Here is a 16,798-nt window from a genome sequence, read left to right as displayed (position 1 = left end):
TTGCGTTATTTGAGAAGGTGATCAATCAGGTTGGAGAGGGTAAAGCAGTTGATGTGTTGTGTATGGATTTCAGTAAGGTGTTTGATAAGTTTCTCCACGGTAGGCTATTGCACAGAATATGGAGGCATGGGATTGAGGGTAATTTAGCGGTTTGGGACCGATGGGAAATGTTCATCCTGGAGTTCAGTTAGGAGTGAGGAACTGCAAGGATCTGTTTTGGGGCCACTGCCATTTGTCATTTTTATAAATGACCTGGAACCATGGCATAGAAGGATGGGTTAGTAAATTTGCAGATGACATAAAGGTCAGTCGAGTTGTGGATAGTAGTCAAGGATGTTGCGGGTTATTGAGGGACATAGACAAGCTGCAGAGATGGGCTGAGGGATGGCAAATGGAGCTTATTTCGAAAAAGTGTAAGGAAATTTACTTTGGAAGGAGTAACAGGAATGCAGAGTACTGGGCTAATGGTAAGATTCTTGGTCGTGTAGATTAGCAGCAAGATGTCAGTGTCCAGGCAGACAGATCCCTGAAAGTTGCCACCCAGTTTGAGAGGATCATGAAGATGGCATACGGTGTGTTATCGTTTATTGGCAGAGGGATTGAGGTTTGGAACCATGAGATCATGCTGCAGCTGTGCAAAACTCTGGTGCAGCCACATTTGGAGTTTTGCGCACAGTTCTGGTCACCGCATTATAGGAAGGATGTGGAAGCTTCGGAAAAGGTTCAGAGCAGATTTACTAAGATGCTGCCTGGTCTGGAGGAAATGTCATACAAGAAAAGGCTGAGGGACTTGTGACCAGGCAGCATCCGAGGAGCAGGAAACTTGACATTTTGGGCAAAAGCCCTTCATCAGGAATGAAGGCAGGGAGCCTCCAGGGTGGAGAGATAAACGGGAGGGGGGTGGGGGTGGGGAGAAGGTAGCAAAGGGTACAATAGGTGGACAGAGTAGCAATAGCACCCAACTCAGCACCGTCCTCATGACCTGTCCTACCTGCCAATCTTCCTTCCCATCTATCCGCTCCACCCTCCTCTCTGACATATCACCTTCATGCCAACCCCCATCCACCTATTGTGCTCTTTGCTATCTCCTCCCCACGCCCCCCCCTCCCCTTTATTTCTTCCACCCGGGAGGCTCCCTGCCTTCATTCCTGATGAAGGGCTTTTGCCCAAAACATCGATTTTCTTGCTCCTCGGATGCTGCCTGACCTGCTGTGTTTTTCCAGCACCACTCTAATCGAGACTCTGTTTTCCAGCATCTGCAGTCTTCACTTTTGCCTGAAGGACTTTAATGTTGTTCTTGTAAAAGAAGAAGGTTAAGAGGTGACTTCATTGAGACATATAAGATAATCAGAGAGTTAGGTAGTTTGGACAGTGAGAGTCTTTTTCCTCAGATGACGCTGGCTAGAATGAAGGGACATAGCTTTAAATTGAGGGCTGATAGATATAGGTGAGATGTCCAAGGTAGGTTCTATACTCAGATTAGTCGGGGCATGGAATGCACTGCCTGCAACAGTAGCCAAACTCGCCAACTTTAAGGGCATTTAAATGGTTATTCGATCTGCATGTGGACGAGAATGGAACAGTATAGGATAGATGGGCATCAGATTGGTTCCACAGGTTGGCAAAACATCGAGGGCCGAAGGGCCTTGACTGCACTGGTAATGTTCTATCTTCTAACATAGATACATTGAGTGAGTGGACAAAGATTTGGCAGATGGAATACAATATTGATAAATGTGCAGTCATCCATTTTGGGAGGAGGAACAGGAACAAGGATTATTAATTGAATGGCAATAAATTGCAGCATTTTGCTGTGCAGAGGGGCCTGGCTGTCTTGTGTGTGAATCACAGAGGGTTGGTCTGCCGGTACAACAGGGAATTAGGAAGGCAAATGGAATTTTGTCCATCATTGCGAAAGTGATTGAGTTTAAAAGCAGGGAGGTTATGTTGTAGCTGGTCAAGGTGCTGGTGAGGCCACCCCTGGAGTACTGTGTGCACTTTGGGTCTCTTTACTTGAGAAAGGATGTACTGGCACTGGGGTTGGTGTCGATGGGGGTCACTAGGTTGATTCTGGAGTGGGGGGGAGTTGGCTTATGAGGAGAGACTGAGTAAATTGGGATCATATTTATTGGAATTCAGAAGAATGCGGGGTATCTTAGGAAATGGTTAAGATAGACGTAGAGAGGATGTTTCCACTGGCCGGTGAAACTTGGACAACAGGGTATTGCCTCAACATTAGAGGGAGCAGAGTTCAGACTGAATTGAGAAGGAATCTCTTCACCCAGAGAGTGTTACTCTATGGAATTCCTTGCCCAGGGAAGCAGTTGATGCTGTTTGAGTAAACGTTTTTAAAGCGAAGGTAGATCATGTTTTGAAAACCTGAAGGAATTAAGGGATACGGTGAGAGTGTGGGTAAGTGGTTCTGAATCCACGAATAGATCAGCCATGACCTTATTAAATGTTGGAGCAGGCTCGAAGGGCCGGACGGCCTACTCCTGCTCCTAGTGCTTACATCCTTTATGTCCCAGATCAGTTCAGGTGAAACCCGTCCAAATGGTGCAGTCCCATACTGTCCCAATGAAGACATCAATGCCCCACGAATGTTAATCCCTCTTTCCCACATTACTCCTTCACCCATGTGTTCACTTCCCTCATCTTCTCACGTCTTTAGCATTTTACGCATTTTCTGGTAATAATTCAGTGATTACATTCCTTGAAGTCCTTTTTAAACAGATTTTGTTCCTAATTACTGAGATTCCCCAAAAAGTACCTCTTGCCTGTTCCTGCCTATATATTTAGTGTTAACATGCACCATGATACAACACGGTGACTCCGTCGTGCCTCACAGCGCTAGCATCCTGCATTCGATTCCAACCTGAGGGGTGTGGAGTTTGTACATTCTCCGTGTGCCTGCATGGGTCACTCTGGATGTTCTGGTTTCGTCCCTCAGTCCAAAGATACGAACGTGAGGTAGATTGGCAATGCTAATTTGCTCACTCTATCCCCTGATATGTAAAATGGTTGGATTAGCCTATGGGGATTGTGAGATTACAGGAATGGGGTGAGTCTGTGAGTGATGCTCTTCTGAACGTCAGTGTGGACTCAATGGGCTGAAGGGCCTGCTTACACACTCTGCATATTCTATGATTCTGTACAACAATGAAACCCTCCTGTTCCCTCACCAGTATCCTCTCTATTCCACTCGTGTATTGCTTCACAGTGGCATCAGACACGCAGTCTCCCATCTGATTTTTTTAATGATTCAGTGGCTTGGAAAGAATGTATTGTTCATCCCTTATTGCTGAGAGGGCTGTTAGGAGTAAAGAACACTGCTGTGTGTCTGGACTCACATGTAGGTCAGAAACCGTAAGGATTGCAGTTTCCTTTCCTGAAGGAAGTTATTGAACTCTCAGGATATTATTTCCTGACAATCAGCAATGGGCAGCATTAGACCCTTAATTCCAGGTTTTTTTAAACTGGATTTTGTTCACCATCTGTCACGAGGAGACTCAGACCCTGCAACTTGGAACATTACCTGGGTCGCGTGGGTAATATTCTCTTGATAACACCACTGGGCCACTACCCCACCTTATGTGTCACTCAAAGGATGCTATCTGTCCTCCTAATTATAGCATTACCAACCATTATCACTTTCATTGGTGCTCTCCCAGTCCAGTGGCTTGGTTAACAACAGGACACTGCACAGTTTGATGGTACACTCTGCAGAGCACTTCCTCGTCTACCGCGGCCATCTCTAAAATGTTGAGAGATGGTGTGAGCAATGTTAGAAACAGTAACTCCATTACTTTCCAACACAGTTACGGGTATTAATAATTACTCATTCTTAGATCAGACTTGTCCTGTTGTAATGCCTGGTTGACAGTCAAATTAGTTCCCTGTCCGAAATATATTTCAACATCAGGGAATTAACCCAGCTGTTGCATTCTGTTTATTCAAACATTACATCAGAAAGAGTGCTGTAACCTCAGATCCCGAGAGAGACCATGCAGGTGATATAATAAGAGATTGTATCATATCAGAATATGATTTGCATTGACACCGTGACACTTGAAGGAATGCATCATTTCTGGTAGAAAATGCATTTTTCCATTGACACAGTCAGGAACATATTCTATCTGATCCTTGGTATAATTGGCCTTCCTGGTAAGTGACTATAACCGTTGGGGGTTCTGCATAATTCTGAGTGAGCTGGTTTCTGCCATTAAACTGTGATTGAGAACGTCACTTGCTAATCTGATGGAACTGTTGGAAGGACAGCTCGTCAACAAAATATTTTCGTTAGTTCAAATATCTTCCGCTCTAAATATGCTGCATAAGCCTATATCAGAAAAGGAAAAGTTCAGTAATGACGATAGGTTGAGAATGTTAGAACTGTTCTCCCTGAAGGGATAGAGATGGAGGTGAGATTTGATTGTGATTTCCAATATCATGAGCCAGCTGTAAAGAACAGATATGAAAGAGCTGTTGCTGGTGACATCAAAAGAAAAATGAGAGGGGAACAATTTAATGAGTAATGTGGATTATGATCGATTGAACATGTTTCCATTATATTTCCAGACACTTTACCCTAACTACTGGCCGTGTGAAAAAGCTTGTCTTCCAAATTGAAGCATTCAAAGGGGCACGGGATCATTATTTGGATTGAAATAGTGTGCAACATTCTGTAGAAGAAGCAGGGGATTGGTATCAGGGGAGTTTGCCCGTTTGAGTGGGCTGTGCAGACGCAGCACTTCAATAGGAGGCTGTCACAGGATTGCAGAATTGGTACTGCACACGAGGAGACCATTCACCCCTCTATTAGCTGGAGAGGGTCATACATTGCCTGTGGTTTTACTCTTGCTACAACCCTCCTTATTTCAAAGCAGCTTGTGAAGATTATGTGAGTCATCACAGTGCAGGGTTTTGTCCTGCTGAATGTGAAAGGAGACTGTGAGGGAGAGTAAGACTGGAATCATCTTTCAAGGTAGAATATCACTGATCGTGTGTCATCATCATTGTAAGGGCATGTCAACAAATGTCCATGGGTTCATGGCATTAACTGCCCACTAACAATATCGGGAGTGAAGTAGAGTCCTTGGAATAGAACGCACCTCTGTTCCCTAGAGATGATGCATTAACTCCAGTAATTGGTATTGAATAATTGTAGGCATTCTCCTCGATCATCGTACCTTCTCTGCAAGCTCAGTTTGACTTAGACCTATCTGGGATTGATGACTAATCCTTCCTGAACAAGGCCATGAAGTCCTTTCATTCGGGGGTACACACAGCTTTTCCAAGTATCATTATGTGGGAGCACATCGATAATAATCAGATTTAATGTGATAGCAGATACAAAAACATTGGGAAAATACTGATTAAATATTCAAGCGAAGGAATTGCAGCACACAAACTGTTCGTTCGGCAAAACTCTGCTCTGTCTATCTTGAAACCTCCTCCATGAATGGACTGTGTTCGTTGAAGGCTGAGGTGTGACCTGATGGAAGTATATATCATGAGAGACACCATTACAAATTATTTTGTGATTTTATATGAGGTGGAAAGTCACAATATCGTCTCCAGGGTGGAAATGTCAAATGCTTGAGTATATAGTTTTACACTGAAATGGTGAATCTTGAAAGGATCTGAGTGAACTAAATCACTTGTTTTTACAGAGAGTGTGTTTGGTGCCTGGAATGTGCTGCTGGGGAGGTGATAGAAATAGATAAGATAACAATGTTTAAGATGCATTTACACAGACACAGAGACAGGCAGATGGCAGAGGGTTATGGAGCATGTGCAGACAGTTGCGATTTGTTCAGAATTGCACCGTGGTTGCCCATAGATCCAGTTCCTGTGATCTACTCTATTGCAATTTCAGACATACCTTTCATTGGCTTGAGGAGCTATTCAATGAACACAATCCAGTTCAAGTTTCCCAGCAATTTTTTTAAACGTCTCAGGCACAGTGTGATCATGATACCGAATACATGCTCCAAATGTCGATAGTGTAATGAGGTGAAGACAAGTATAGCATAAAATAATCAAGGTTTTGGGCTCCCCAAAGTCTGTGTTATTGTGAAATTTCATTCTGTTTATTGATCGTCCTCTTGCATTGAAAACCAGTTCTTGGAGCATACCTTCACAGGTATTGGAAGTTTAATCTTAAACATTAATTGTCTACACCTTTCGATCTGTTATGCACCAATCATCGTGCAATGTCCGAGAAAGCAGAGGGCATGAAGCCGGACTGTGTTGTACAAAATTGGATGGAAGGTTCCCTAATTCCAGAAATGATCCAAGAGGACGATGGTGACAACATCCCATCCCAAGGAATTTGTTCAACCTCAGCAGGTGTCCCTCTCAGTGAACTGCCTTTGGTTTCTTCATCACACTGCAGCTTTGCCTCCTGGGAGCAGCTGATTGGATTTCCTGTGTCAGATGTTTCAGACAGAAGGTTGCACACTTTGTAGCAATGTTGAGTTCATGTTTCAGATTCAATAAATACTGCTCTGATCAGAGTTTGTGTGGCCTTCTAAACATTCATCAATTACTAAGAAACAGAATTGACTTTGATCAATAATTTCTGATCTCTATTCCCTTTTCTCTCTCTTATAGTGAATTTAGTGGCTATTCTGATCTTGTCCAAGGGAAAATGCGGTGTTTCCACTTGTACCACACGCTATTTGCTGGCAGTGGCAATGACAGATCTACTGTTCATTATACTTGAGATTATAATGTACCGATTCAATAAGTAGTTTTTCCCTCGGAATTTCCTGGACATTACCCCTGTTTGCGCTGTTTGCTATGCCCTCCGCCGTGCAGTCACAGATTGCTCTGTCTGTTTCACTGTCGCCTTTACTTTTGACCATTTTATCACCATTTGTTGCTCGAAGCTGAGTTCAAAATGTTGCAATGAGAAAACCGCAGTTGTGGTTCTCGCAACTAGTGGCATTCTGCTCTCGCTGAAAAATATTCCAATCGACTTTAGATTTCAGCCGACTGAGATTTTCAACAATATACCCTGGGAATGTGTGAACACACGAGCTTATTATCATGATCCTGTATGGAGGGGATTTAAGCGATTTGAAAAGGTTCTAACCCCAATGCTCCAATTCATTTTAATTTTGCTGTTGAACACTCTCACGATCAGACACATTGTTGTAGCCAGTCGTGTTCGTAAAGTACTGATGGGTCAGAAACAGAGGCAGGATCACTCAGACACTGAGATGGAGAGCAGAAGGAAGGGTATGATTTTACTGTTCACCATATCTGGCAGCTTCATCATTCTGTGGCTGTGTTACCTCTTAGATTATTTTGGAGTTTTAGAGCATTTGTTAGATGATGACTCTGAATATCGTTTTGAAAAAATTGCATACATGCTTCGGGATTTCGGTTCCTGCACAAATACAATTATTTATGTCGTGACACTGTCCAAGTTTCGGAAGAAAATTAGAAACACGGTGAAAGTTCGTTTCTCCTGAGTTGTTCAATGGGACCTGCAGCAAAATCCATTGGGAGCAATGGGGGGCTAATGCTGAATGCTATAAACCGGGAAGAAAATGGCTGGAGGAGCAACTAGAAAAGTATAATTATTGACTGTGTGTGCTGTTACGTTGGAATGGACAGTTGGAAATAAACTCACAGCATTAGCTGGATGTTGGAGAGAGCCCGTTATGAAATCTGACACCCGGGCACCTCAAGTCAGTGAGGAGGTAAAAGATCAATAGGACAATCAAATACATTTAATCTTGTGACCTACAGGTACGAGAAAGGTGAAATTAGTCACGCAAAACATGGTGAGTGTCTTAAAAAAGCTATGTTTTGAAGAACTGATCAGAAAGAGTCCAGCAGGTGGAAATGACAGACCCCGCAGCACTGGGAGGGAATTCATGTGTACAGTCCATCCTCCAACTGCAATGTTTGACTTGTCAGCTCCTCATCTCTATTCAGAAAGAACAAAATATTCTTACAAAAGCAAATTATGCTCGCTATCAGAGAGCCCTTTGGGACAATTCTTGTTATCACCATTGTTAGTATCATTCTTACTACCATTATTATGATCATAATTACCACAGTTATGACTGTCATTATTCCTATCATTATTGGTATCATCTGTGTGTCATTGGCAGAATTCTAGGCCCTAAACTCATCATGTTGGGACAATATTCATATATTGCGTGCAGTTCAGTGTTATGGAGTTGAAGGTACGTACTGTACCTTTAAGAGACAGTGAAGTTTGCTTGGCAGTCAGAATGCACAGTGAACTGTCATGTAACTGACGAGCAGTCTCAGTGTATGAGAAATTTGAAAATATGTAACATTTGGCTGTGAAATGGATAATTCAGTTGTTTTTACCACCATTTGAATTTAACAAATCAGCTTAAATTATGCTCCAGGAAACTAAAACTCAATCCAATTTGCATGTTACTGTTTTAACACCAATCAATGATGTTTGGGACATAAATAAGTGGCATTTTGGAAGTTAGTCACAGAGAGAGAGAGCAATAATGGCTATTGAGAGACTGCCTGAAAAACACATCATATCAAAGATACCTCTTTCATATGAAATATCTTTGCAGCAGAAAACTGAAGACGACCCAGGGGTAATCTACAAACAGAGGAAGACCGACACTGGAGACCACAGCTGCTGTCTGGATTTGAAAATTAATTTCTTGTGATTTTAACAGGTGGTGTAATTGGATCAGTATTTTATTATAGGGTGGGAGTTAAATAACAAGCGCTTAATAGGAAGGAGGAGCAGAGTTGGAAATAGTTGTTGGTTAATGTTCTTTTTTGGAGTCAAAGAATAGAATGGAAAAGATTGTTCTTTAAGTTGTGGAGTTTGCGTAGTTTTCTGAGACTCCCCCTTTAACGGATTAGGATTCTTAGATTACTTACAGTGTGGAAACAGGCCCTTCGGCCCAACACGTCCGCACTGACCCACCGAAGCGTAACCCACCCAGACCCATTCCCCTACATTTACCCCTACACCTCACACTATGGGCAATTTAGCATTGCCAATTCACCTAACCTGCACATTTTTGGATTGTGGGAGGAAACCGGAGCACCCGAGGAAACACACACAACACGGGGAGAATGTGCAAACTCCACACAGAGAGTCGCCTGAGGCGAGAATTGAACCTGGGTCTCGGGCGCTGTGAGGCAGCAGTGCGAGGTGAGCTTTTCAGAGCATCGAGTTGAATTAGCAGGAGGGTTTCCCACCATGTCATATCAGTTTTGGGGGTCTGGTCCATGATTTGGAGAGGTTTAGCCAGATCCAGTCTGAGATTTGGATGGATTTGAACAGATTTGGAGTAAAAGATCCCATCAGATTTAAACACATGCGGATCAGTGTCCGAGGTCTTTAAATAAAATGTAGGTGAAACAATTAGTTTAATGTCAGTTACTTGTGGCTGGTTAAATTAAAAGTGAGAGAAATGAATCTTAAAATTACAAAAGAGGTTCTGGGTTTGATTCCCAAATTTGTCAAGAAAGTTTCGATTGAAAGAAAAAAAGATCTTAATTTTCAAATTAGCAAAGAGGTTAGAATTGGGTTTAATAAAAGACAAAAGTGAAGCTGGAATTGAGAGTTTGTTACTCAATCACGTAGGTGTGTCAGAGAAATAGACAAGTGCAGGACAGTTAGAATAACCAAACGCACAATTGAAGAAAATGTAGTTCGACAATAAACAAAAGGAGAGAGAGAAAGAGAAGAAAGAGGGACAGAGTAAAAAGAGATTAGGAAAAGAAAGAGAGACAGGAAAAAAGGGAGAGAAGTTCTTCGCTGAGCAAAGAGAGAGAAGAAAGTGAGAAAGAAAACAAAAAGAAAAGAAAGAGAAAAGGAGAGAGAATTTGAACTTCAGAAGTTGTGACTTCGTCGGGAAATTCAAGTGATCAGGATGGAGGTGACATGAGGAGGTAGTGATATGTATAAATATGTTAAAACTCTGTCACATTTTGATGAGTACGGTGTCGATGTTTCCTTCATTTTATTTGAAAAGTTGGTTCGGCAGATGGAGTGGTCAGCGGACTTGTGGGTAATGCTGGTTCAGACTAAGCTGGTTGGCAGAGCGAGTAAGGTACTTGCAGCACGGTCAGATGAGGGGTCAAGAGATTATACAGATGTCAAACAAGCTGTTTTGAATGCTTAAGAATTGGTACTAGAAGCAAATGTTCAGTGATTCAGGAACACAAAGAAAGAGCCAGGTCTGACCTATGTTGACTTCGAAAGCATTAAAAATGGTAACTTTTGAAAATAGATAAGACTTATGAGGCTGTAAGAGAGATTGTTCAGCAAGAGGAGTTTAAAAGCTCCCTCCTGAGTTAATAAGAATTTAAGTGGATGAACAGAAAGTTCAACAATTGAGTAGAGCAGCAGAGATGGCGGATGAATATACATTGATGCATCAGGCAATGTTGAGCTTCCAGCAAGAATTCCATCTGTGAGGGTGAGAAATTGGGAGAAGGGGAGGTCCTACACTACAACACACAGAGGAGAGAACACTGGGAATCGTTTACCACCGGTTAAAAAAGAAGCCCAAGAGGGTGGAAAGGAGGTGAAAGGCCTCATGTGTTTCCACTGTGGTAACGTGAGACAGAGCCAGTCACAATGCTGGTCGGTAAAGAAAGGCCTTGTGGGAAAAGAATCTAAGGCAATGGCATCAGTGAAAGGAGTAAAGGAAACTCAAAACAATTTGAGGTGTGCAGGAGAGTGCACAACCTACGCAGGGGCTGGGTATGGCGGTTGTACCTGATCTCTATAAAGGATTTGCCTCAGTGGGTAAAGATTACTCAGGAAGATCGGGGGAGAAAGGAAAGAAGTTATAATATTGAGAAATACAGGATTTAACCAGTCCCTAATATTAAGAGATGAACTTATTTGCACTCTGTCTGACCTGTTACCCAACAGAATGCTAAGTAGTGGTATAGATGGACTGAAATTTAGCGTTTGTTGTGGAAGAATCATTCAATGTTGTATTTAAAAAATTACTGGGAAATGCAGAAAATCCTTCATGAAGTTAAACTTTAATCTTGCAAAATCAAAGATGTGGGAGCCAGCAAAATGTTTTCCTGACTTCCCCCAATCTGCTTGATCTCCTACAATTCATCCAGTTATCCTTCCGGTGCCTATCTGAGAGCATTACCATCCCCAATCACACTGGCTTGCTTCACTTTTCTAACCTGATCATGGTCTGCCACACTAGTTCCCTCCATCACATTTAACCTCTCACATTACAACACCATCATCTTCAGCATTAGCTCACCTCCCAGGGATTTAACTAACCGATCACAATGCACTACCATTATCTGTTACTGGAGCCCTGTAACATGATCCCGGGCATACATTGCAACACTAAGTAACGACATAACTTCCAGAATAATGTCCATACCTTCCCCTATGTAAGATCAGGTTGGAGTGCCAACACTAGACTGGGCAAGTTACAGTGGGAGTGATTGACAGAGCGTCAGTTCCAGGAATCCAGTTTGTTTTGGGGAACAATGTTGTAGGATCCACGGTGGGAGTGATATTCCTTGTTGTAGAGAAACCTAAGGAAGACCAGGGAACTGAGGAAGTAAAAGAAAAAATATCCTGGAATTTTCCCAGACTGTGGAGTAACAATATCCCACTGTCATAAGTCACAGCACGAAGCACAAACTAAAGAGCAAGATGAAGGAGTTGAGGTTCAGTTATCAGACCCCCTGTTTGATGTAACGGTGCAGGACAAACCTGAAGAGACAGAGGGTCAGGCAGAAGTGTTTGGTCCTGAAAGGCTAATGGACCTACAGCAGAAAGACAAGGCAATAAAAGATGATGCACACTCCGAAAAGGAGGCAGAGAGTATTCCTGAGGGTAATTATCTTAAAGATGAAAATGGAGACCACGGCAGGTTAGTGTCGAGGAGAAATGGGCCGGCCTGCACCAGATTGTGTTACCAGGAGCATACAGACAGGAAGTGACACGGGTGGGGGGGAGGGGGGGAGGGGGAGCACATGAATTACCAGGAGGAGGTCACCCAGGTGTATGGAAGACTCAGGCCCAGGTACAAAACCATTTCTATTGGCCTGGAATGCACAAGGATGTGGGTAACTTTTGCTGTACGTGTCATACACGGCAAATGCGAGGGAAGCCACAGGCGGGAATAAACCCAGCGACTTTGTTGCCATTTCCCCCATCCCGAAGACCCTTTCACCCGGGTTATGGTGGATTGTGTAGGTCCCCTCCTGAGAACTAGAAAATGGGAACCAGTACTTGCTCACCGTAATGGATGTGTGCACCAGATTTCCGGAGGCAATTCCATTACGGAGCATGAACATTAAAAGTGTGGGAGAGGAGTTAGGAGCTTTCTTTGTGCAGTATGGATGACCCAGAGAGATTCAGTCAGACCAAGGGGCTGATCCACAAGCCCAACTATACTGCCTGACCTGTCGTCTTGGCACCGACCTCGACTCCCCCCTCTCCCTCTTCGTTCAGGCACTTCCCACTGACATCCGTGATTCCAACCATGCCCTTAATTTCTCCAGCAGCTTCCTGCTCCCCAGCCCCCAGCGCTTTATCTCCATTATGGACATACAGTCCGTACATGCATCCAGACCCCACACGGAAGACCTCCACTCCCTCTGCTTTTTCCTCTCCAACAAACCCATCCAGTCCCCCTCCACCATTACCCTCCTCCACCTCACTGAACTGGTCCCCACCCTCAAAACACTTTCCTTCAACTCCTCCCATTGCCTTCAAATCAAGGGAGTGGCCTTGGGCACCTGAATGGGCCCCAACTACACCTGCCTCTTTGTTGGTTATATCGAACAGTTCCTCTTCAGTACCTACACAGGCACTGTGCCCCAACTCTTCCACCGTTACATCGGTGACTGCATCGGTGCAGTGTCCTGCACCCAGGCTGAACTGGAGCAGCTCATCGACATCTCCCCCACCTTCCACCCCACCCTCAAACTCACTCGGTCCATTTCGGACAACTCCCTCCCATTTCTTGACCTCACCATTTCCATCTTCCGTGACAGACTCCGGTGACAAACCCACAGACTCCCATAACTAACTGGAGTACGTCCCCTCCCACCCAGTGTCCTCCATCCCATTCTCCTGCTTCCTCTGTGTCTGCAGCACGTGCTCAGACGAGGAGATATTCCACACGTGAGCATCCCAGATATCCCCATATTTTGAACACAGTGATTTTCCTCCCTCCGTTACCCAGACAGTGCCCCTCCACACCATCTCCATTCCCTGTCCCACTGGTCCAAACACCCCCTAGTGCAATAAAGACAGAGTCCCCCTTGTCCTCACCCACCATCCCACCAAACTCCGCATCCAACGTATTATCCTTAAACTGTTCCGCCAACTCCACCTCGACCCCACCACCAAGCACATCTTCCCCTCCCCCACCCTTCTCTGCCTTCCACAAGGACCACTCACTTCAACAATCCATGGTTTGTGCCCACTCTCCCCACCGACCCCCCCACCCCCCGAACCCCCAGGTACCTTCTCCTGCAACTAGAAAAGATGCCAAACCAGTTGTCACACCAGCCCCCTCACCTCTATCCAGGGCCACAAACACTCCTTCCAGGTGAGACAGAGAGTCACCTGCCTCTCTTCCAGACTAGTTTACTTCATTAGGTGCTCCTGATGTGGTCTTCTCTACATCGGCGTGACTGAATGTAAACTTAGGCATTCTGTTCACCGAGCATCACAGCCGGGCCCACAGGGGCCAACCATACCTCCCAGTCACCACCATTTCAATTCCCCCAACCACTCCCTTTTGAACATGACCTCTTCCATTGCCACAATGAAGCACAGCGCAAACCGTAGGAACAACACCTCATCTTCCACCTAGGCAGCCTACAGCCTGGAGGTCTCAAAATTGAGTTCTCTAATTTCAAATAACCTCCTTACCCATCCCCCAACTCCCTTCCCAGCCTCTCCCTTCCCTTCCAATGGTACTTGCCCCCAACTGGATTCATTCCACCCATTGACCAAACCAGGTCGCACCCTGTACCTGTCATCACCTATCCCCACCTGCCACAACCTTTATCTGCAGCTCCTCCCACACCCACCCCCAGTCCTGAAGAAGAGTTATATCTGGAACACTGACTCTCCTCCTGCTGATGCTGCCTGGCTTGCGGTGTCCTTCCAGCCTCCTGCCTGTCTGTTTTGGATTCCAGCATCTGCAGGGTTTCTTTGTCTCTCAGGCTGCTTAAGGAAGTCATGGACAGCTTCAGCAGATAGCACTTTAAATCAAGTGTGTATCCCCCTGAATCCCAGGGAGCTGTAGAAACGTGGCATCACACCCTGAAGAACATGGCAAGACCATCCTGTCAGGATGACCTGAATGATAACGATAAAGGTATCCCATTTGTATTGTTCTCCATTCGAGATGCTCCAAATGAATCTACTTAGTTTAAACACTTTGAGTTTATATTTGGATGTGATGTGACAGGGTCTTTGAAATTAATTAAAGAGAAACTGACAGAAGCAAAGTCGAGATCTCACACCTGGATTATATATCAGAGGTGAGGGAGAGAGGAAATCAGGTTGGTGAGTTAGCTAAACAGCACCTGAAGAGGGCACAGTTTAGAATGAAGCAGGTGTCAGTGAACATTCTGGAATTTGAATGTTTTCCCGTTGGGATGACTTATTAATATTGTCACGAGTGATCGGAGATCCTTCCGAAGCAAGGTTTAGCGATCCTTATCAAATTGAGCAAAAGCTGAGCCAGGTAAACTATCTGGGAAAAATGCCGGATCGGAAAAAAAAAATCTGTATCGGGTCTGCCATGTGAAGATGTTGAAACCTTATGATAATAGAGAGAAGGAATTAGAGGAAGAGGTGTTAGTTCCTGTCCCACAGAGTGCGGAATCCAATCCAGATGTCGTGGAGTTTGATGTGTCTCAAATTACATTAAAGAATGAGAGAGTCCTTGAGGAGTGGGATAGGTTAGTGAGCTGTGTCTCAGGAGCAAAGAACCCAGATGAAAGGCTTGTTGCTGCAGGATGAGGACACATGCAGGAATAAGATGTGGAGGACTAATGCTATTGTACATGAGGTAGATGTAGGGAATGCTGTTCCGATAAAACAACACCCCTACAGACTTAATCCTTTCAAAGACACACAGGTCCAGAAGGAGGTGCATGTGATCCTCAATGAGGATATCATCGAACTGAGTCAGAGTGAGTGGAGTTCACCAATCGCCTAACTTCCCAAACCCGACGGGACTCAACAATTCTGTGTGGATTATTGGAAGGTCAACGCAGTAACAAAATCAGACTCAAACCCAGAACCAAGATTGGAGGACAGTATAGAGAAAGTTGGGCAAACCAGTTACATCACAAAGTTAGACTTACTGCGTGGTATTGGCAGGTATCTTTATCAGTGAGAGTGAAATAAATTTCTGCATTTGTAACCCCACATGGGCTACATCAATTCAAAGTGATGTCCTTTGGAATGAAGAACGTACCCACTACATCCCAAAGACTCAGGAACAGACATTGGAAAGGTGGGTTAACAAACTGTACAGTCTGTCTGGATGATGTAGTGATCTTTAGTGAGTCATGGAATGATCACATGGTACAGTTGGCAGAGCTCTTTGAGCGGTTCTCAGAAGCAAAACTGATAATAAACTTACAGAAAACAGGATGAGCTAAGGCAAAGGTGATGTTCTTGGGACAGAACATTGGTAATGGAAGATTGACCCGAAGGAAAACAAAGATGAAGGATATCGAGGAATTTCCACAACCAACCTTGAAGAAAGAGATGCTTTGATTTTTGGATGAAGCGGATTTTCCTGGAAGTTTGTTCCAACCTTCACCAGTGTAGTCTCACCGTTAACAGATTTGCTGAAGGAGAAGACAACATGTTGGTGGACAGAACAATGCCAGGAGGCATTGGACTATTTGAAAACAGTAGTAACCACCGCACCAGTTTCAGCTACACCAACCTTTTTGAAACCCTTCAAACTGCAATCAATGTTAGTGACATTGCAGTTGGAACTGCTACAGGAAGGTGATGATGGAATTGAACTCTCAGTCAGTTACTTTTCAAAGAATCTCAACACCCACCAGAGAAAATACTCTTTGATTGAAAAGTGACGATTGAGTTTGGTACTGGCCTTACAACATTTTAATGTTAATGTCATGACAATGTGTCGGAGACGGTTAGGTACACATATCACAATCCTCTTACATTCTTGGAATGATTTAAAGACAAGCAAATGAGACCATTTCATTGGGGTCTTGTGTTCCAGATTTTAATTTATAATTTGTACATGTTGCGGGTTTTAACAATGTGACAGCAGATACATTATCGAGAATTTAACGGATAAAGTATAGATAAGATTGAACAAATACTGATGTTTTGTACATATACTATATGTATTTCATTGTAATTGGGTTAAGAATCAGGGGAAAATGAAACAATCTTTTCTTTATTATGGTTCATTTCTTTCTTAAGGGGGGAGGTGTAATGAAGTTGAAAGCATGGACTCTACCATGAAGAGAGAGTGAAACTGTTTTGGCAGTGAGAATGTGCAGGCAGCTGTCATGTGACTAACCAGCAGTCTCAGAGTATACCAGAAAATTGAAAATATGTAACATTTGGCTGTAAACGATATCTCAGTTGTTTAGACCACCCTTTGAATTTAACCAATCGGTTTAAATTATGCTCGGAGGAATTGAGGAGTGTAGATGCTGGAGATCAGAGTCGAGAGTGTGGAGCTGGAAAAGCACAGCCAGTCAGGCAGCATCCGAGGAACAAGGGAATCATCAATTCTCCTGCTCCTCGAATACTGCCTGA

The sequence above is a fragment of the Chiloscyllium punctatum genome, chromosome 42 (assembly GCF_047496795.1).
Source record: "Chiloscyllium punctatum isolate Juve2018m chromosome 42, sChiPun1.3, whole genome shotgun sequence".
Taxonomy (NCBI): Eukaryota; Metazoa; Chordata; class Chondrichthyes; order Orectolobiformes; family Hemiscylliidae; genus Chiloscyllium; species Chiloscyllium punctatum.
This window is presented reverse-complemented; position numbering follows the sequence as displayed.